Here is a 22,575-nt window from a genome sequence, read left to right on the forward strand (position 1 = left end):
CAGCCCGCAGCCATGCCAGGTGGGAGGTGCCAGCAGGTGGGGGGAAAGTGCAGGGGAAGTGGAGCCACTTGGTTGCTGTCATGGGGAAAGCAACGAGGCAAGCAGGGAACACTGCGTCCCCAAGCACCTCTCAGAGCAAGGACAGCGAATCCAGCTGGAAGGGCTCTCGGAGCCCAATGGATCCAGGCTTTTTATTTTATAGACGAGGAAGCTAAGGTCCCACAGCAAGCCAGAACTCTCTGCCCACCCTGTGTGCCCAAAGCCCCTTTCCTCGGGGACAGGGGGCCACAAACTCAAAGTGTCCAGATAGTCAGAGAGGCCAGGCTGGGCCCAAGCCTGAGTGTCAAACCTGGGGCCCCAGCCCCTTCCCTGCAACTAACTTGTGGAGTGATTTGGGGCCAATGATGACCCTCCTGTGTAAAATGGAAATCTCGATCCCTGCGTCTCCCTGGGCTAAAGGGCACATCAAGTCCAAGCGTGCAAAAGCTTTGCAACTGGGTTGTGTCCTGTCCTGAGAACAATTGCCTCCCCCTCCTCAGCACCCTCACCAGCAGGCAGGAGAGCAAAGTATATAAAAGCTCGCTAGCCAGATGCCTGAGTTAGAGCCCTGGCTCCGTGGTCACTTACTAGCTGGGTGAACTTGCGTAAGGCGCTAACCCCTCTCTCTGCCTCGGTCTGCTCATCTGTTCAATAAATACGAAACTGCTCCCTCCTCACAGGATTGTCGTATTCCCAAGTTAACGCGTACAAAGCACTGAGAGCATTTGGTCCTCCGTTCTTAGCAGCCATTTCCAGAAGGTTCACCTGCTGTGACCCCGGGTGGGTCCCTTCTCTGAACCTCAGCAGTCTGCTCTGGGAAATGGGGGTGCTAATAATAGCATCAGACTAGAGGCATGTTGGGATGAGATGGGCCAAGGCACACCCGCACTGAACCCGGGGCCAGAGCACAGGAGCGCCATTCAATGAGAACCTGGCGCTCAGAGCCCAGTGTGTCCTCAGCTCACCTTGGCCTGGCTGGGCCTTGGCAGGGCCGTGGGCATCAGGATCCAGGAAAGTGGGCCTCGCCACAGACCAGACAGCTGCCCTGGGGCCTCCCAGGACGTGGTTTCTCCTCTAGTGCCAAGGCGGGAACGGGCGTGGGAGGAAGGCCTCTCCTCACCCTGCACTGTGGTTGTCTCTGAACTCCCTGCCCCACCCCCACAAGGCCCCGTCTCCTTTCTCTGAGCTCCAGACACAAGCAGTCAGTTCAGCCAACACTCGGAGCCCTGCTCTGGTGAAGACTTCAGACAGGATGACGTGCACAGTCCCTGGAATCCACCACGGCAACATAAATGAACCCGCATTCTAGGAGCTGGCTTGGGGAGCAGATGTGCCCAGAGACAGGCTCTTGGAGGGTGGGCATCAAAGAAGGCTTCCTGAGGGGCGGACAGCAGGGGAAGTGTGCTTCCCCACAGTGGAAGGGCTGGGAAGGGCGTGCCAGGCAGAGGGAAGGGCACGGGGATGTGGTCTCGCTGGAGTGTTGGGGGATCCAGGCACACCTGTTTTCCTGGGGAACAAGAGGGAGTGGGGGAGACGAGGACAGGTCCACAAGGGACAAGGCGCAAAGGACTGGGGACACCACTTCGGCTGGGGAGCCGTCACAGGGTTTTCAGGAATGGAGGAAAAGGGATAGCTGAGAGGTTCCCTGTGACCACTGCAGCCCAGAGGATGGCGGGGACCCTCCGGGAGGAGTGCAGGTGAAGTGTTTCCATGTTACGAATGAGATTTTTGAGGTCCCGGTGGAGAGACGGGCTTGAATGGGTCACACCCCGTGAGATGAGCCAGACCGAGCACCCTGTACTCCACGCACTACCTCACTTGTCAAGCCCGGGCCCTCACTATGGGCCTTGGCACGGCTCCACCGTCTGTCTTCTTTTCTCTGCTGGGTTCCACCACCCCAGCGAGGAGCTCCCAGAGGGCGGGGTGCTTGGCCCTCCCCTTCCCAGGGCGGGCTTCAACCCTGACAGCTGGAGGTGGATGGGTCGGTGAGGATGGGCGCCGAGGAGGCTGGCCACAGGTCTGGGCCCCTGCATCTGCCCTTGGCGCTGGGCACACACTCAATCTTTCCACACCCTCCCCTACTTCTGTCCTCGCCTCCACCCTGGAGCCAAGCAACCCACCTCTCCACCTTGGCTCACATGGTTGCTGCTTCTGGAACGCACACACAGCAGACACCGTGACTAGTCTGTGTGCTTATGTCCATAGGCCAGGGATGGCTGGAAGGCTAGCATCCAAAGCCGTCCCCAGTGTCTGCCACTTCACCTTCCCACAGCAGAAGGGCCCTGGGGACTGGCGTAAATGTGCTACGGGGAGGTAAAGTGAGCTGGAGCCTGCCCAGTGGGCTCCCTGCCGCCAGTGGAGTCCCTGAGAGAGGACACTCCTCCTGGTCAGACTTCTGAGTCACTCCACAACGGAGACTCCATTCCTGGAATGGGGGCTGGGGCAGCCTGTTCCCAACCAAGAATCCTGGATCTGCAGAGACATCAAGTAGGGGAGTTGGTTGGTTGGCTGTAGGGGCTCAGTTACCCATTTGCACACTAGTTGTGTGACCTCTGGGAAGTCTTTCATCTTTTCTGGGTTGTACCTTTTTTCATCTGGAAAATGAAAGGATTGGATGGTTTTCCAGGTACAGCTCTTTCTGTTTCAATTAACAAGATGCTCAACCCAAACTAGCTTGAGGAGGAAAATAATATATTGGTATACATACCTGAAAAGTTTAGACACAGACTAGCTTCAAGTGCAGCTTGATCAGGGGCTCAAAGCCATCCCTAGGACCTGTGTTATCTCCCTCTCTCTCTCCCTCTCTCCATCTCTCTCTCAGATTCATGCTCTCTTCATAGTCTCCTTGTGGATCCACCGCAGCTCCAAGCCCTTAGATCCAGAAGCGCACAGGGAAAGAAGTCTTATCTCTGTCCACAGACTCGTCTCTGAACCAGTCACTGTGGCAGGTAATGCAAGGCTCCACCTGCTCAGGTCTGAGTCATCTTCTTGGGAATCACATGGACAAGATGGTTTCTCCAACTGAAATATAAAGCTCTTACAGGAAAAAGTCAATTGCCCAAGGTCACACAGCCCACCCCATGTCACACAGTCCCCCTTCAACGTGTCCCAAACTGTCTTCCCAGTCATCTGGTCCAGCCTGCCAACTCCAAGCTTTCCATAGGCAGGGCCAGCAAGCTCAATGGTCAGCATATCATTCAGGGTCCTCCAGAGAAACAGAACCAGGGTGAGACATATATACATATGGATTCATTATAAAAATTGGTTCATTATAGAGGCTAAGTCTGTAGTTGGCACTCTGCAGACCCTGCAGAACTGGTAGCATAAGTTCCAGTCCAAGTCTTGATCTAAGTCCAAAGGCTGGAAGAAATTGGTGTCCCAGCTCAGACAGTTGGGCAGAGAGAGTGAATTCTGCCTCACCCCACATTTTGTTCTCTTTGTGCCCTCATCTGATTGGATGAGGCCCACCCACATTGGGGAGAGCAATCTGCTTTTCTCAGTCAACCAGTTCAAATGTTAACCTCATCCAGAAACGTTCTCACAGACACACCCTGAATAATGTTTAATCAGATGTCTGGGCCTCCCAAGGCCCAGTCAAATTACACATGAAATTAACCGTTATCGCTCATCCCCCACTCTCCATATGCCACTTCCGCCAGCTAATCTTGTTGGCCTCATCTTCAAAATTCATCCAAACTCTGAGAACTTGCCCTCCCTTTAGTACCACAGCCCTGGGCTAAGCCATCATCCCCTCCCATTAGGACCATGTTCATGGTTTCCTATCTGGTGGCCCACTTCCAACTTGACCCCTGCCATCTGCTTTCCACATTTGTGCAGGCTTATGCCTCTAAAGCTAAAGTCAGATCTGGGCACTTTTCCCAAAACTCAGAAATGGCTTCCTGCTCATGCACAGCAAATTCCATGGCATACACCATCCAACACCATTTGGCTACCTTTCCAACCTCATCAGGAGGCCTTCCCCCCCCACCACCTTGCCCCTCAGCTCCAATCACAATGACCTCCTTGATGTTCCTTAAGCATATTGACACACTGTCCCACCTCAGGGCCTTTGCACTTACTATTCGCTCCACCTGCAATGTTTTCCTGCAATACCTGCCTCACTTTGCAATCTCTGCTTATTAATTGCCTCATCACAGAGGAATTCCTTGACTTTTCTATCTAAAACAGCTCTCCCCATCCTATCCTTCCTCTCTGCACCTTACCCACTTATTCTGGGCAACATATGTTCTTATTCTTATTTTCTCTGCCACCAGAATGTCAACTTTATGAGTCAGGAACTTGATATGCTTTGTGACCTGCTGTATCTCCAATACCCTATTCATACTAGGTGCTCAATTAATAATTGTTGATGGTCCTAGTGACAATTTCTTGGATTTGACACCAAAAGCAAAAATAAACAAGTGGGACTATGTCAACTAAAAAGCTTCTGCACAGCAAGGAAACCATTAGTAAACTGAAAATGGAATGGGAGAAAGTATATGTCAATCATACCTCTGATAAGGGGTTAATATCCAAAATGCATACAGAACTCATGCAACTCAACAGCAAAAACACATTCTGATTAAAAAATGGGCAAAGGATCTGAATCAACATTTTCCCGAAGAAGATACACAGATGGCCAACAGGTATAAGAAAAGCTGCTGGACGTCACCCGTCATCAGGGAAATGCAAGTTGAAACCACAGTGAGATGTCACCTCACGCCTGTTAGAGTGGCTGCCAGCAAAAAGACAAGAAATAACAAGTGTTGGGGCGCCTGGGTGGCACAGTGGTTAAGCGTCTGCCTTCAGCTCAGGGTGTGATCCCGGAGTTCTGGGATCGAGCCCCACGTCAGGCTCTTCCTCTATGAGGCTGCTTCTTCCTCTCCCACTCCCCCTGCTTGTGTTCCCTCTCTCGCTGGCTGTCTCTCTCTCTCTGTCAAATAAATAAATAAAATCTTTAAAAAAAAAAAGAAAAGAAATAACAAGTGTTGGCAAGGATATGGAGAAAAGGGAATCCACCACTCTACCCAGCCTGAGTTGTTAGCGGGGGTCTTCTCTGGATCCCACTTCTCTGGGTGGGTGGTAGATCATCTTTTGCTCTTCATAATAAGCCCCCTTTCAACCATACCCCAAGTTTGTGCTAACAAGGAAACATTTGAAAGGTGGGGGCTGGGTTGGTGCCAGGGGAACCAGCCCTGTGACTAGAGGGTTGGAGTTTTCAGTCCCACCTCCAGACCTCTGGGGAGGTGAGAGGGGCTGGAGATTGAGTTCAGTCACCAATGGCCAATGATTTAATCAATCATCCTATGTAATGGAACTTCCATAAACATTCTAAACAATGGGATTCGGGGAACTTCCTGGTTGGTGAACACATTAAGGCACTGGGAGGGGTGGTTCTCCCAGAGAGAGCCTGAAAGCCGCATACCCTTTCCACATCCTTTGCCGCAGGCTTCTCTTCCATTTGGCTGTTCACCTATATCCTTTATCGTATCTTCTATAATAAACTGGCAAACAGTGTTTCCTTGAGTTCTACGAGCCTTTCTAGTGAACTATTGAACTTGAGGAGGAGGTCTGAGAACCCCTGATTTATAGCCAGTTGGTCAGAAGCAGGTGACAACCTGTGACTTATCATTGGCTTCTAAAGTGGGGACAATCCTGTGGGACCCAGTCCTTCACCTGTGGGATCCATGCTAAATCCAACTGGTTAGTGTGAGAACCGTATTGTAGGGCACCTAGCTGGTGTCTAAAGAGTTGGAGAATTGTTTAATGTGAGGGAAAACCCACACGCTTGGTGTCAGAAGTGCTGTGAATATAGACAGAAACTTTTTCTCTTGGATGGTTATGAAAGAGAGCGCTCAGGAGATACAAGTGAAAGCATTTAGGGGTGAAGGGGTATAACACTTGCAGCCCATTCTCAAATAATGTGTATATAGGCATATATATATATATATATATATATATATATATATATATATATGCACCTGTGAATGACAAAATCAATGTGGCAAAGATTGGTAAATCAAGGTGAAAGTGTACCAACCATCCTTGCAACTTTCCACTGGTTTGAAGTTTTTCCAAAATAAGAATTTTTACAAATAATGCAATATGACACCATCGCAAAAGGGGAGGCAATCAGTCAGTATACGTCTTCTGATGGAAGAAACAGTACCGCCTATGAAACAATCTTGCCAAAAAAAAAAAAAGTGGAGCCTGCATCGTCTGAAACTTCTACATCCAACTCGCAAGTTACAAGATCCCCTGGGGGACAGAGAAACATGTTACATCACACCACAGGGCTGCAACCAGAGAAATCCAGGCTATGATGATCCCCACAGGACAGACTGCCAAGCTTTTTTGTCAACAAATAAGTTGCAAAGAAAACAAGAGAGATGGAGGGAAACTAGAATAAAAGAAACCTAACATATTAGCCAATCACAGTGTATTAACCTTATTTGGATACTAACTCAGACTTTTTTTTTTTTTTTTTAAGGAAATTCTTTAGGAAGTATCTGGCACTTTGAGTGTTGACCAGACATTTGATGGTACTATAGAACTATTCCTTTTGGGGTGGGGGGTGGAAATTATACTATTATATTAATGAAAATCTCCTCATCCTTTAGATGATTCTTGCCTTGTGTGGATGAAGTGATGTACCCTCTGGGGTTTGCACTAAAGGTGAGGGACGTGGATGGAAATGCAGATGAAGCAAGATCAGCCCAGAACTGAAGCAAGTGGGTGGAGATTGCCTGGCTTTTTGTTCAAACTTCTCCCCAGTCGAGAGCTTTGGCAAAGCAATCCTCTCTGTCAGTGGCGACGGGGTGGGGGCAGCTAACATACCCGCGCAGCTCTGCACCCCAATTCACTCCCCGGGATGTGAGGGAGACAGCCCCTCTTGGGTTCCAGAGGACCCTCAAGAACTGTGTCTGACGACAAAGACACCGGTGCCCAGGATGACGGTGGAGACTTTGTTCCAGATCATTCTGTAAAATGTGAAGCGTGGACGACTCATGCTACTACCGCTGTTACTATTGTTGATGATGGTGGTGAAGATGCCCCACGGGGCAGGTTTCTGCACAGCAGAGGACACGTGCTGTTCTGAGGGGGACTCAAGCCCCAGAACCTGACCCCAGGAGGGGAAGAAGCCAGGCAGCATGTTTGGAGTTCCAGCCTGGCCGGGCTGAGGTGGGAAGGAACACTTATCTCTGTATATTTGGAAATCTGTGGGCGGTGTTTATTTGCTGGTAAGTCTGGGTCCCTTCCCCTGGGGGTGCTAAAAGCCGCAGCGGCCTAAGGACAAGCACTGGCGGTGCCTCAGGAGTGGGCGGCTTGGGGTTGGGCTGAGGACTAGCTGCTGACTCATCGGGGTCAGAGGTGGCCTGGCCGTAGCCACCAACTTGCTGGGTGGGCTCAGAAAAGCGCCCTCTCTCTGGACCTTGGTTTCTACGTTTAAGCGGTTGTTTCCGGGGGCACCTGGCTGGCTCAGTCAGAAGAGCCTGCGACTCTTGATCTGGGGTTCGTGAGTTCGAGCCCCACGTTGGGTGTAGAGATTACTAAAAATAAATAAACTTAAAAAAAAAAAAAAAAGCAGTTACGTCCAGGGTCAGACAGACCCAGGTATGAACCCTGACTTTGCCGCTTGCTGGCTCTGGTGTGGCTAACGGCAGGCAGACTTCACTTTCTCTCTGCAAAATGGAGACAACAAAGGGACCAACATTATGGGCTGTCCTCAGGGGTCAGTGAGGCAAGTGTGGAAGTTCTTAGCCTGGGGTTCGATGCTCCAGGGGCGTTCACTACCTCAGACCTGCTGGGGCCATTGATGCTGTCCCTTGAGGAAGGTCTTTCCAGCTCTAAAGAGACCAAACAGGTAAATCTTCCCTATGAAAAGACACTGTGGAAAAAAAAAAAAAAGACACCATAAACACAATTAACACACAGGAAACAGAGGAATAAAGGAATAACTTAACAGTGAAAAACCTGCTAAATACTGCCTCAGTGAGGTCAACATCAACGATGATAAGTGATATGACAAACACGGCACTTTACCTCCCTGGTCTTCTACCTAACCATGAGGAAACGAACAAATCCTAATTGAGAGACATTCTACAAAATACTGACCAGTTGCCCTCAAAATTGCCAAGGTCATTAAACACACGCACGCACGCGCACACGCGCATGAGGAAAGTCTTAGAAACTGTCACAGTCAAAAGGAACCTGACTAAGGAGCCCCTGGGTGGCTCAGTCAGTTAAGTGTCTGACTCCTGATTTTGACTCAGGTCATGATCCCAGGGTTGTGGGATCCAGCCCTGCCTCAGGCTCCCTGCTCAGCGAGCCTGGGTGTTTTATTGAGGGTTGTGGTCTGGTGCACACGTTTTCTCAGGCATCCAGGAGCAAAGATGGGTGTTTAGGTGTCCCCCTAAGTCACTTAGGCCCTGGAGTTAGGGGTCTCGGTGAGTCAGTGGTCTTGGAAAACATTCACGACAACCCCGCCCAGTCACTCCTTACATGTTATCTGTTGTGCTGGAAGCCTCCAAAGAAATCATTAAACCCTTGACCTCTACACAGACAACACGCACTGTCTGTTCCACAATGCGTGCGTGAGGCGAGGCGGGAAGGTAGGGCAAGCAAGAACAGAAACAGGAAAAGGAGCAAAAAAGGCAATTTTTCATGGGGTCCTTTTAATTTCCCTGTCTCAGCCGCGCTGGGTTTCAAAGTGCAGTGAATTTCCTGCCTTTAGCCACGGTCAAAATAGAAGGCAAACTTCCTCTGAGACCACAAAGTCTGCGTGTAAATGGACAGTGCCCGGCAATCAACCGGCACTGTTAGGATTTGGCTGCCATTGAGCAGAATTGCGGGCAAAGGGAGCTGAGCTCAGTTATACAGAGTTAGAGATTCTGGTTTTTCATATCAAATTCCGTGTTTCAAATCTTAAATGACAGCCGTTTGTTTGATGTTTGGTACATTGATAGAGCTTCTGTCATTTAAGAAAAAAGTTTAATGAGTGTATTTCTTAAAGACTCTCACGACTGCGAATCAAAAGCAAAAAGGACCAAAGGCCATGAGGTTAGCTGGGGCGTTTGGCAGCTCTAGTTTTGTTGTTGTTGCTTTAAGATTTATTTGTTTTGAGAGAGAGAGAGAGCGTGCGGGAGAGGGGCGGGCAGGGGCAGAGGTCGAGGAGGAGAGAGAATCTCCAGCGGACTCCGGACTCCGCACTGAGCTCCAAGCCCGACCTGGCACTTCATTCCATGACGCTGAGATCATGACCTGAGCCAAAATCAAGAGTCAGACACTTCACCAACTGAGCCATCCAGGTGCCCCAAGGTAGCTCTAATTTTTAAAAGTCAAACCATTAAGAACCCAAAAGATTCTAATCCCATTTGGCCTAGAAGGGGCCAGCTCCCTCTCTGTCCCTGCAGACGGTCCTCGTTGCACAACTGGATACAATCAGAAGGGAATCAAAGGTGACAAGACTAAGCCCCACCTTCAAAGAGCACCTTATCATTTCTTGTGCCCACTCTGTGCCAACCCAGTGGGAGGCATCAGGGTGAAGAAGGTGACAAGAGTCGCTGTCATGGTAAAGAGACCAGTGGGCCCAACAGGCACAAAACTGGCCACTGGGATAGGTGTGGGGTGTCCTGACTGGGTGAGGGCCGGCGGTGTAGGTAGTGAAAGAATTCACCCAAGGCAGAACTAAAGAGATAGAAGTTTACTGAATATGCTGCAAGGGAGCAGGAGGCAGGACAGCAAAGGGGAGACTGCCACCGGTGGTGGGGACGGGCCACAGTTACAGGGTGGAGTGAGCGAGTATGCTGATGTATAGAATTTTCCCTTTTTTGGTAACTGTGCCTGGTTGTCAGTAGCTCATTGGTCAGGGCCTACGGTTTACTGCACCTGTTTGCATTCAGCTCAGTGGTCGCCATGGGCCTTTTGCCTTGTTCAAGTTTCCATTGCTCAAGCCTGTTGCCTAACAGCGGCCTCTACAGTAGGGTTTGGTGGGAGCGCTAATGGAGTGAGATAAGACACACAGGAGGGAACTCTGAGGCCAGTCATGGGGGCAGTGAGAGGCCGGCAGAAACAGCATGCAGGATGAGGATGGGTCACGGCAAGTCCTAAGACTGAGTATGAGTTTGGCAGGCATGGAAAACACCAGCCGGACAGCCCCCAAAGTCCCTGAAGGGCGTGAGTGCTGTTTATCCTGGAGGGCTGCGTCAGACAAAGTCAGGGGTAGACTGGGCTGAACAGGGTGCCGCCCAGGGTGAAGAAGCCAAAGCAAGATGAACCATGACCGAGAGCGAAAACCAGAGGTCAACCCCAAGGGACGGTACCACGTGGTAGAGTCTGTGCCTAAGATGCAAGCACAGGGGCCAGGAGCCTAGAAGGCTGGTGCTATGGACTGGATTGTGTCCTCTCCAAATTCATGTGTTGAAGCCTTCACCCCCGGTATGACTCTATTTGGAGACTGGGTCTTTGGGGGAGTAATTAAGGTTAAGTGAGGTTGTCAGGGTGGGGCCCTCATCAGAGAGGACTGGTTTCCTTATAAGAGGGAAAGACACAGTGAGCGCTTTCTCTCTCCAGGGGCCCTTAAAGGGAAGGCCATGTGAGGACAAAGTGGAAAGTGGCCCCCCACAAGCCAGGAAAAGAAGTCTCACCAGAAACGGACTTTGCCAGCACCTTCATCTTGGACTTCTGACCTCCATAACTATGAGAAAATCAATTACTGCTGTGTGAGCCTCCCAGCCTACGGTATTTTGTTACGGCCGCCCAAGCGGACTAAGACTGTCGGTGGGAAAGATCTCAAGGTGAGGCAAGGAGAGGAGGAGGACTGGCTACGTAATTTGCGGGCTTTATGCGAAATGTAAATGCTGACTTTTTTCAAAAATTATTGTATATTGCAAGACAGCAACAGCAGAGCATTAAACCACATGCAGGCTGTACACCATGAAGACAGCCCTGAAGACGGGTGAGGGTGGAGGCCTCGATCTAACGCACGCACGGGCGAGGGGTCTATCCGTACCGCTCGCTGGGGTCCTCCTCTGGGCTGGCGCGCAGACACCGGCACACACAACCAATTCAGAAAGCGAGCATAAGAAGGCGGGTGGACTTTAAACTGCGTTGCACAGGAAGCGCAGTAAGCACACGCAGAGAGAGATTAATTCTTCAGGAAGCAAAAGGGTGAGAAATGAGCACGCGCGAGAGCGCGCAGGCGGTGACGTCAACATCCCTTACTCCCCGCCCCCCCACGAACAGGCCTGCGTAGTCGGTTTGGACCACGTGACAGCACTACTGGCCACACTGGATTGGACCAGGGCCAGTCACCTGATCCACGCCAGCCAATCAGAGCTCTCTCCAGAGAAGGCCGCACAGGTTGGGATTCTAGGTGCTGTTAACCCAGGAGCTTGGGGTGGTCTTTCTCCCTGGCGAGGGGGGCTGCAGAGAAGGAAGAAGGGGGCGGAGCCACAGAGGGAAGCCCTTAGGGTTCATGATCCCTGTCCCTGTCCCTGATCCTTGTCGTTTATGGACATCTGGCTGCATTGGCGGGGCGCCTTGAGACACAGCATGTGTTTGAGACATCCCCCTCTTCTGCTTCAGCGAGCTCGAGTGGGTTTCTGTTGTTTGCTGGGGTGGGACAGGGCTTCCCAGAGGAGGGGGTGAGCGGGGTTTCCAGGGATGAGCAGGAAATAGGAAGTGGATGACATGGTGTGAGAGTGGGGTTCCTGGTGGGTGCTCCGCCGAGAGCTTCCTTCACACTCCTTCAGGTTTGCTATTTTTACCCAGAGCGCTCTCAGTTCCCAAGTGAGAGGCAATAATAAGAGGGAGTGGGAGAAGGAAGAATAGATTTATTAAAAGACTGGATTTGAATCAAAGGGTTTCTCTTCATTTCTGAGGGGGAACATTTCCTTTCTGATGCTGGAGAAGTCCCTCTTCGTTTGATTTTCTCCTGTGGGTCCTTTTAGTCATCTGTTCATTCATCAACTCATTCCTTCTCCACCTCCTATTTTTCCTCCTTCTTCTTATTACTGCTATTACTATTGCTACTACTCATTAGTCATTTGTTTGAATCCCACCTCTGCTACCTGCTAGTGTTTGCTCTGGATCACATTTCTTCTTTCTTCCCCAGTGCGCATCATGGGGTCTGATACAGGAGCTTTCATCGTAGGGAGGCTTAAATGAGTCAAAATATGTAAAACACTGAGAACTGTGCCTACCGCTGAAAGCCTTCATGATCATGGATTCTTGATTTTTAAAATATTGACAAAGCACCTACTGCATGCTGGGTCTAAAGGATTGAGAGATGTCTGAGAAATGGTACCCGCTGTTCAGTTGGCCACATCCTGTAGCGATAGGCACAGAAAGAAAGACTTGCCAGGCGACTGCATGGCTCAGACGGTTAAGCTTCAGACTCTTGATTTCAGCTCAGGTCATGATCTCACGGTCACCAGATGGATCCCGGTGTCAGGCTCCATGCTGGGCGTGGAGCCTGCTTAGGGTCTCTCTCCCTCTCCCTCTGCCCCTCCCCCCTCAAAAAAAAAAAAAAAGAAAGAGTTTCATGACAGACTTTATATGTTGATATGCTAAAAGGAAGGCCAAGGTACTGTGGGAAAGGAGAATGACCTCTTGGAACAGTTAGGAAAGGCCTTGCAGGAGAGGGTTTTGAAGGATGAAGAGGAGTTTTATATGGAGAGATGCAGATAAAAGGCATTCCAGGCAAAAAGAATTGCATTGAGCAAACGCCTGGAGGCAAGAAAGGCTGTTTGGGGAATAGTTAGAAAGGCATCTGGCTGAAGCTTAAAATGTGTGGCCCTGAGGGACAGGGAGGGCTAGACAAGAAGCTGAAGATACAAGTGAGAAAATACCACAAAAATATCTGCCCTGATTTCTGGCTTCCCAAGACATGAAGAGAAAATATTTTGCCACCTCCCAGGCTAGAAAAAGACAAAGCAGAGTCTCAAGAATTACCCAGAAGAAGACTCTTCAGCTGTTCATTTCTCCCCTGTGGAAGCATCCAGGCCAACTCTCTCCCAGGGGTCCTCGAGGGGGAGGGTGTGGCATGATTTCTGGAGCTAGCCACCTTGCCCAAGTCCAGGTTCCACCTCTGTCATGCTGGGTCCTAAGGGGTGGGTAAGGCAGATGAGAGCAAGAGGGGCGTCAGAGTCTGGACTGTAGACACCGCTATGTAGCTGGAGGTGTGCGGTGCCAACCCCCTCTCCCTGAAGCCGAGGTCCCCTAGCCCCCTTCCTGGGTTCATCTTGCTGGGACTATTCTGGTTTTCTGTTAGCTACTTGCTCAGCACCCTGCTGGTGACACCTGCCACCGCCTCCAAATGCTTTTTGTGGCTGCCTTGCGTCCTGCTCTTGCCTACGAGGCCCTGACCCCCCTCCCTGGGCATGCTGGGGAGGGTAGCCTCGGCCACGGCTCAGGGTCTGGGGAGAGGGCAGGAGGTACACTCCTGTGGTTCTTTGGCCCTGTTTGAACAGGGGCTGTTGGCAACGGTGCTACACTTTTTTGGTCTTACCCCCAAATGTGCTGAGCCGAGGGAATTCCAGGCCTGGGGAAGTAGGGAAAGGATTGGGGGCCAGAGTCATTTAAGACTTTCCTAAGGCCCCGGGCTCTCCTTCTCCTGAAGGCCTCATCCCACAACACATCACACAAAATGTGTCCACATGTCACAGTGAAGAAGACTGATTCCTGATCACACCATGCTGAGGTGCGGTTTACTGGTTGACAAAATATTTGTGCATGAGCAAATATTAACTTTGATTTTCTTTTCTTTTCTTTTCTTAGTTTGAAGGCAATAATTTTCCAGGTGTCCATGTTGTAGGCCCTTGCAAACTGGGTTGGAAGCACTGGGCTGTCTTTGAAGAGCCTCCCGCAGAGGTCCCCCAGTCCCTCGGCCCTCTGGTAGCCTTCTGCTCTGAACCCCACACTGTCACCTCTCACAGTCCCACCCTTCGTGATGAATCTCCTGCGAAATCAACATCTTCATTAGGTATGAGGGACTTGTCTCCCAGTCCAGCCCAGGCACACAACGGGTGCTCAATAAATGGGCCTTGACTCTCTTCTCATGAAACTGTTCCTCTTCCAGCAGGGCCTGGAGATGGAGAGAGCCTGAGCTTGCAGGATAGACCTGACCTCATGTCCTATCCTTCCTGGGGGCTGCAACCCATCTCACAGCTCCTCACAACAAGCCCGTGAGATAGAAAGGATGAGGAGTGCCCATTGTACAGATGGGAAAACTGAGGTTCTTGGGTGGGGTCTCTGGTGGCAAGAAACCAGCTGCAAAAGGCAGAGGGAGTCCCAGCTTCTGGTTGTGTCAGACTAACAGTAGAGACAAAGACTCAGAGTCGGGCTGTGGTCAGGAAAAGGGTGCAGTGCCTAGGAGAGCACAGGCTGGGGGTCAGGGGCAGGAGGAAAGGGAGGGGGAGGCCCAGGCCCAGGGAAGGAGAACCCAGAGCTGGGTGGGTCAGCAGGCTGGAGCCTTGGAACTGAAGCCCAGGTGTCGCTGCTGGGTAGCAGAAACTCCAGATCTGCCCCTCACCCGTTTGCCCCTCTCATCCCAGCAAAAAAAGATTCCTTTGGATGTACATTTAAGCCCTTGAGATAAAATCCAGATTACTGGGACCCACAAGGCCCTGGCCCCTCTCCAACCTCCACAGCCCCATCTTGCTCCATTCCCCTCCACAAGTAAATTTCATTCCCTCAAAAAATATCTACTGGGCACCTCCCAGATACTGAACATGAAGGTTGATCAGGTCAGTCCCCCTCCCTGCTTTCATGGGGCATATGGCCCAGTTTCCTCTGCTTGGAATGCCTTCTCCCACCCCTTTTGCCTAGCCAATGCCTGGTCATCTTTCAGGTCTTAGCTTAAAGGTCGCCTCCTCCAGGAAGCCCTCTGGGAAGCCCTTCCCCCTCAGGGCGAGCCACACTCCTTTATGCTGCCACCACACTCTACACTCCCTCATCACATTGTCCTGTACCTGCTTGGTTACAAGTTAGCCTCCTCTATCAGACTGTGAGCTTCAAGAGGGTAGGGTCTGTCTCATTCATGGGCCCTCAGACCTGCCTTCATCTGAAAACGTAGGTACTTAAAATGCTAGCATGTGAACGGGGCAAAAGAGCCTTGAAATCAGCACTGGATCCGGTCTCCCCTTTGGCCGCGAAGTGGTAAGAAAAGCCTCACGTCCAGAGCCACACTCCAGATTCTCACTGGACTAAGGAGGTGGTTCCAGTCCTTTGCAGTTTGGGCAAACTGAGGCATAGAAAAGGTAAGAAACGTATCCAAGCTCACAAAGTGACTCTGGCGCTCTTAACCACGCATGCTGCCTCTGAGGGTCGTGGAGAAAGTTCGCAGATGTCAGGTCCTTAGTGCGACGTAGGCACACGCTAAAAAGGGGCTGCAGTGGTTGTTCCCCAAGGAGAGGGGACTCTTGGGACAGAAGTGGGGGCTTTGAGGTCCAGGAGAGTCAGCCTTTCCTTTGGGAGGTGGAAGCAAGAATCTACCTGTTATTCCTGAGTTCTGGGCCTCGAGGGACGGCATCCATATCTTCACAGGTGACAGGCTGTAGAGTCTGGCAGGAAAGGGGGTGTGGGTGGCTTGAGCCAGAGTAATTCAGGGTAATGGAGTCACTGAGTGGGGAGGGGGAGGGGTGTGGCCAGGCAACGTGTAGGGTCTCCGGATGGAAAGAGGCCCTTAGGGACCGGCTGTAACAAGCTGTACCCAGTGCTGAGCTCTGGGCCAGGCACTCGTGTTTATGCTCTCCCTTGATGGGGAGCTCAGTGCCTCTCGGAGATGCTTTTGATTTGGGAGACTCTGACCATGAGAAAGTTCTTGTTTATGCTAAGCTGACATCTGCTTCCCAAAGCTGCGTCTGACAGGTGGTGCTCAAGGCCCACTTGGATCACACCTCCCTGTTCTCCCTACAGCCCTTCCGGGAGCTGAGTAAGCCATCCAGACCTTTCTGGTTTTCAGCCAAGATTCCTGCATCTCTCCTCTTTGCCCCAACCCTGACATTCAAGGCCTTCAGGCCCTGGGTCCATTCCTGTCGCCCCCCACCCCCGCCAGGCTCCTGGCCCACAGCCTCCCTCCCTGGGCCAAGGCCCCACCAGCCAGTTAGCTGGGTGCTGAGCACGCCAGATGGTCCTGCCTTGGACCCTCCCCTGTGACGTCCTCCCTTCTCTTCCCTGCAAGGTTCCAGGCCTGTGTCAAGTGACTCCCTGGGCCCTCTGCTCAGTGCTCTTCCTGGGGCCACTGTGACAAATGACCACAAGCTTGACTGCTTAAAACAACAGAAGTTTATTCTCCCACAGTTCTGGAGACCAGAAGTCTGAAATCAAGGTGTTGGCAGGGCTGGTTCCCTCTGGAGGCTTGAGGGAGACTCTCTCCCAAGCCTCCCTCCCAGCTGCTGGTGGTGACCAGCCACCCTCGTGGGCCTTGGCTTGGGCTTCTGGGTCCAGCCTCTGCACCGTCTTCACAGGGCCTTCTTCTCTCTGCGTCTATGCATCTGTGATCTTAGAAGGCCCCCAGCCATGGGATTTAGGGCTCACTCAATATCAAGGGGAGGTGATCTCCCCTTGAGATCCTTGATTACCTCAGCCAAGACCTGATTTCTAAATAAGGTTACATTCACAGGTACTGGGGGTTAGGACTCAGACCTATCTTTGGGGGGGGGTACAATTCATCCAGCTACACCACCCCACCAGGCTAGGAGCATTTAGGGATCAGGGGGAGTGTCTCCTTCGCCTCTCCAACCCCATAGAAAATGCTTGTTGGGAGAACATTATTGACTGACTCAGTGAGTGGGAATCCAAACGGGGTGCCCAGAGCAGATGCCTGGGGGGGCTAAGGGGTGAGTGGATGGAATGGGGGGCTACAGATACCATAGGCTAGCCTCCCTGCCTCCCCAGCACCAGCTTCTCTGGAGAGGGCTGGAGAAGGGGCCCCTGCCAGCCTGCCCTCTGCCTGGGCACTGAGGCCGGGCTATGAGTGAGGCATGTCCCCAGAAACTGGGACCTGGTAGGAACCTGGGGCCTTGTGGGTGAAACCCAGGCTGGAGAATAAAAGCTGAGGGATTGCAGCAGAGGGAGGGGAGAGGCGGGTGCTGGGCTGGTCGAACAGCTGTTTTCACTTGAATAGAGGAAGCAACAAGGTTTGGCATGGGGGTCTGAGGACACAGATGGGCCGAGGTGTCCTGTCCTGCCCTCCACAGGCATCCGGGACCCTCGTGGCCTCCCACCTCCTACACCGGTGTTTCCTGGCAGCTGGGAATGCCAAAGACGGGGGCGGGGGTAATACAAGGACAATCCCAGCCTGTGCACGTGGGCCCTGGAGCTGATGGGCGTGGGAGGTGTGGAGGAGAGTCACAGCCAGCCTGGGCCTCTGAGCCACAGAGGCAGATGGACAGACAGACACGCATCAGGAGAGAAGCAGCTGGCACACAGGTCTCCCTGGGCACATCGTGGGTGGCTGGAAAGACCCCCCCCCCACCTGGCCTTACACCCAGACCTGTAGCCTCCACTTGAATTCCCTCTGCCCTAATGCCAGTGGCAGCCCCCCCCCCCCCAATGCCCAATCCAGGGGCTCTGAGCTACCCATGAATGAGGAAGGCTGGGTGTCTTGTGGGTGCAGAGACCGCGAGTCCCCAGCGTGGAGGGTTACAACAGGGAAGCTGGAAGAATGAGCTCCCTTCCCCACAAAAGGCACCTGCATCTCGAGGCCCTCCCCAGCCTGAGTCCCAGCCCCTTGGCGTCCTGCTCTCTGCATCCCAGCGGGCAACTCTCTTAAGGAGCTGCGCTGGAGACGGCTGCTGGGGGAGCCACTTCCTCAGCCTGGTGTGGAGGAGGGAGGCACCCTCGGGGAATGGTACGATGGCATCCCCAAGTGGGAGCAAAGGGCAGTTAAGGGGCTCCTTGGAGAGAGGGGGTTCAGGATTTGGGGCCTGGGCTCAGGGGCTGTACGTGGACGTGATTTCAGCTTTGCTGGACTTGGGTTCTCTGTCAGCGACAAGAGTTAATTACAGCATCAACCTGTTGGGATTAAACGAGATAATGAATATGAAGAGGGTTTGGAACATGGCTGACAGATCCCAGCTGTTGTGGCTTTCACTACCAGAATCCCTTCGTGTTTGGAGCTTTAGAAAGTTCCTCCCTGTATGTGACCAGAAAAACTATGAACACAGAAGGGTCCAGTTGCTCCTTCCTCCCTTGCTGGTGAGGAAGGCTCTGGATCTCAAGGGGTGGGAGTGGGAGGAGGGGGATTGGAGAAGCCAGAGGAAGCCAGGCTGGATTTCACTGGGAAGCTGGAGAGCTCATGGCTAGAGAGAAATATCACCTGCACAAAGAGGGACCACGAGGGCGGGCTGTGGGAAAGCCCCACAGAATGTTCAGGAGTCTGGAGCCAGGTAGAGAGAAATCTGGGGAGCAGCAGCCATGGATGGGTAAGAGAAGATAAGAGGAAAGGGGTTTTGCTGAGCATTATGAATGCGCCTCTTTGGCGTTTTCTAGAGAGGCTTCTGGAAAAATGTAAATAACTTTTCAGCCATTTCAGATGCCAGACTTGTGTTTCTTTAAAGGTGTAAGACAGACTCTCCGAGTAGCATATATTATCAAAAAAGAGCATCACAAAATCTCCCCAAGGCAAGCTTGTTCTGGAACTACTCTCTATTTTATGATTCTCATGGATGGCATAGCAGGAATGATAGCATCTTCTCTTCCTAACTGGTTGTTGTGCCCCCAAGATAGACCCTAAATCTGTCTATTCCTCTTCCTGATAAAACTCTGTTTCAGTTGGGGCTCCTGGGTGGCTCAGTCGGTTAAGCATCTGCCTTCGGCGCAGGTCGTGATCCCGGGGTCCTGGGATCGGGTCCCACATCAGGCTGCCTGCTTGGCGGGGAGCCTGCTTCTCCCTCTGCCTGCTGCTTGTGCTCTGTCCCTCTCCCTGACAAATAAATAAATAAATAAATCTTTAAAAAGAAAACAACAACTCTGCCAAGCTCTCACCTCCTCTGCTGGAATCCCATGAAACCCTCCAAACTCTTGCCCCTCCATCCCTGTTCCACAGAGTGGCCAGAAAAGGAGTCACGAAAACTGACATCAGATCGTGGTGGTCCCTGCCCCTATCACCCCAGATCTGCCACGGCCCATGGGGTGATTCATCTCTCCTCACCACCGCCTAAAGCCACCGGGTCCTCTGCCTGCACAACTCAGCAGGCTCGCTGCTGCCTCAGGGCCTTGACACTGGCTGTTTCCTCTGCCTGGACTGCCCCAGAGTCCTAGCATGGTAGGTCCAGCTCAAATGTCACCTCCTCAGAAGCCTTCCTTGCTCACCTAGCCCGTCTCTGTCATGTCACCCTGCTTTACTGTCATCGTTACAGTTACCAAGGTCTATAAGCATATCGTTTCCTTACTGGTTTGCTCGTTTACCTCGTGTCTTCCCCACCAGAGCCTAAGCCCCAGGGGGCAGGGCCCTGTCTGCCTCCTTCGAGGTTACGTCTGCCTCGCAGAACGGGAAGACCCTTGGCTGGCTCTGCCTTTCCTGGGTGCAGGAAGGCGGCAAGTATGAGAATGCAGGGAGACCCTGGCCAGGGCACAGGCCACACTCATCGCTTGCTCTGCTGAGCGACATGACCCCAGGATGGCAGAGTACCGGAGCCGCCAGAAAGCGAGGTTTCCGTCTTCCTGCTCCAAGATCTCCAGGAGCTGCAGGCTGATAAGGAGGTAGACAAGGAAAAGGTCAGGCCTGGAGTCCCGGCGCCCCAGAAAAGTATGTGTTTGGGAGGCAGCCAGCAGAATCTTGGGGACTGATTCACACCCAAGCCAGCCCTCCTCCCAGAACCCCTCCCCAGAGGGCATTGCTCCCCCGTTCCCCACCCATGCTTCTGGCCTTCCCGAAGCTGGTTACTCAAGACACATCTGGGTGCCCTCGCTTCCTATTGCTGCTGTGACAAATTACCATGGAATCGTGGCTGAAATGTATTCTCTCCAGTTGTCGAGGTCAGGAATCTGAAATGGGTCTTACAGGGCTAGAATCAAAATCTCAGCACGGTTAGTTCCTTCTGGAAGCTTGAGGGGAGAATCCATTTCCTTGCTTTTCTCCTGTTTCTAGAGGCTGTCCTCATTCCTTGGCTCATGGCCCCACATCACGTGGCCTTTTGTCCCTTACCTAGTCTCTGACTCTGGCCACCCTGTCGCCCCCACCTCCCCCCCTCACCCTTGGAGACACTTGTGATTGCCCTGGGCTCACAGTAAACCGGTCCACGGTAAACCGAGGACACTCTCATCGGAAGACCCTTAACTTAATCACACATGCAACATGTGATTCCCTTTTACAATGTGAGGTAACATTCACGGTTTGGGGGATGAGGGTGTGGACATCTTTCGAGGGCCATTATTCAGCTACAACCTGGGCACCCCAAAAACAGACCTCAATAGATGGAACCTTAAACTATGGTTCCCAGAGCCCCGGGACTGGGGGGAGCTCTGGCTTCAACGGGGACAGATGCCTTTGATTTGTTTCATAGAATAAAGAAAGACAGGATTTGGGGCATAAAGTTTGAAAATCACTAAAATGGCTGTGAGAGCCTTGAGAGTAACCCTCCTACTTCAGTGGCCTGGTCTCCCCCTTCTGCCTCGTCCTCAGTTGCTTACTCCGCACAGCTCCCATCCCCCAACACCCTGGCTACTGTCTGTGATGGCACCCCCCACCGACCCGGGGGCCACTGGCGCTGAAAGGTTAAGGGGTCCTGGTCCAAGCACAGTGCTGACCAGGACCTCACGCAGCTCCAAGTGCTTGGGGTCCCTGATGGTCTCCCCAGGTTGCCTTCACACCTCAGACCAGCACCGCTGTTCATCACGGCAAAGGTGAGGTTGAGGTTGGAGAGGCCAGAGAAGGAGCAGAGTGTGGCCAAGAGGGCACCAGGGGTGGGTAGCCTGGGAAAGGGGTGGGGGAGGTTCCAGGCACCCTAAAAGGCCTGGGCTTGGGGAGTGGGGTTGGGACAGAGTGTGCCACACACCCCACCGTTAACTCATGGCATGATTCCTCTCCTGCCTCGGTTTCCCCATCTGCCTGGAGTATGACAGAGTGAATAATAGGAAGCATGAATCCAGCCAGCCGGTTTGGGGGCTCTGCGAGGGAACCCAGCACCTCTCTCCCAGGCCCTGGCTGGCTGCTCTGTACCCTTCATCTTGAGACCTGTTACCTCTGAAGGCCCGAATCCTTCATTTGTGGAGAGGTTCAGCCCAATGCCCCTGGGCATGAGCTCGGAGGTCGCATCGGCAGATGTGAACTTAAATTCCCATGTAAGCAGCTTCCCTTCTCTGAGCTAACGCCGTCATCTATGAAATGGGGACGACCCTCACAAGGCTGCAGGGGCATTAAAGGAGCGCACACATGGCATAGAGCAAGCCCTCAGCAAAAGGGAGCTGCTGCTACTACCTGCCCCCACATTTTCTTTGAAGTAATAACACAGAATTGGAATTCGTATAATGCTTGACATGGTGCAAAGTGTTTTCTTGGCTGTTATACCATGAAATCCTCATGACAGGTGGTGATATCGGGACAGATGATCCCAGTTTATGGAAGGGAGTGGGATAACTGAGACCGAGCACAGAGAACTCTCCAGAACTCACAGGTAGAACTGGAAGGTTCTTCCGGGGTGGTCTTGGCTTCTGGGGTGGGGTGAGGGAGTTTGAAGAGCTGTAATTTATTCATATAACAAACACTTATTGAGTACCTACTGTGTGCCAGGCACTGTTCCCGAGAGGCTACAAGGAAGAAGAGAGGCAAGACTGTCAAAGTGGAGAATTAAAGCAGAGACTCTGGAGCCAGCCTGCCTGGGTTCAAACCCCGGCTTTGTTGCTTTCCAGCTGTGTAACCATGAGCAAGTTACATAACCTCTCTGAGCCCCAATTGCCTCAACTGTAAAATCGGCCTAAGAATAGTATCTCCCCATGGGGGTGGGGTGGGGACTCAATGCCTTAATATAATGTTAGGAGAGCGCTTGGCAAATAGTAAGTGTGCCGTGTGTTTGCAACGATTAGTCTAGTGGGGGATGCAGAAAATTAACTGTAAACAAATAAATAAAATAATTGCAGATTGTGGCTGGTGTTTTCAAGGAAATAAACAACCTGCTGTGGGGGGAGGACTGTCTGTGGGGTAGTCAGGAGAGCCTCTCTGTGACTGCTTTAGGGCGATGTTTAGGGGATAGAGGAAGCAGCCTTGGCAAGAGCAGGAAAAGTGCTTTCCAGGCAGAGGGACCAGCAAGCGAGACTCCCTGAGGTGGAAAATGGGTTGGCAGGTGTCAGGAACACCAGAAGGCCTGAGAGGCAGGAGATCGGTGGGTGAGGAGGAGGACAGCACGACAGGTCATAGAGGCCAGCAAGGCCGTATGGACCACAAAAAGGAGTTTGGCTTTTATTCCAGTATGGCGGGCAGCCACACGAGATGCTTCTGTGCTTGTATACAGAAGCGGACCGTGCATGCAGAAACCCATACAAATTGTAAGTATCCAATGCTAGGAATTTTCACAAAGTGAACACACCCAGGAG

The 22,575-nt window shown here is 52.2% G+C and overlaps 1 long non-coding RNA gene across 4 annotated transcripts; it reads left to right on the top strand.

Annotated features, from left to right (window-relative positions):
• Positions 1-6,826: 6,826 nt before the first annotated feature.
• On the top strand, positions 6,827-22,074 carry LOC123778519 (uncharacterized). Of its 4 annotated transcripts, none has more exons than XR_015721472.1 (6): positions 6,827-7,280; positions 10,612-11,400; positions 13,819-14,023; positions 14,120-19,309; positions 21,573-21,659; positions 21,776-22,074. It is a non-coding gene; the product is annotated as an uncharacterized LOC123778519 (long non-coding RNA). The 4 variants fall into 4 exon arrangements; XR_015721473.1 differs by having other exon boundaries at positions 14,123-19,309; XR_015721471.1 differs by having other exon boundaries at positions 13,819-19,309.
• The last annotated feature ends 501 nt before the right edge of the window (positions 22,075-22,575 follow it).

The sequence above is a fragment of the Ursus americanus genome, chromosome 24 (assembly GCF_024610735.1).
Source record: "Ursus americanus isolate L20-20 chromosome 24, mUrsAme1.1.p, whole genome shotgun sequence".
Classification (NCBI taxonomy): Eukaryota; Metazoa; Chordata; class Mammalia; order Carnivora; family Ursidae; genus Ursus; species Ursus americanus.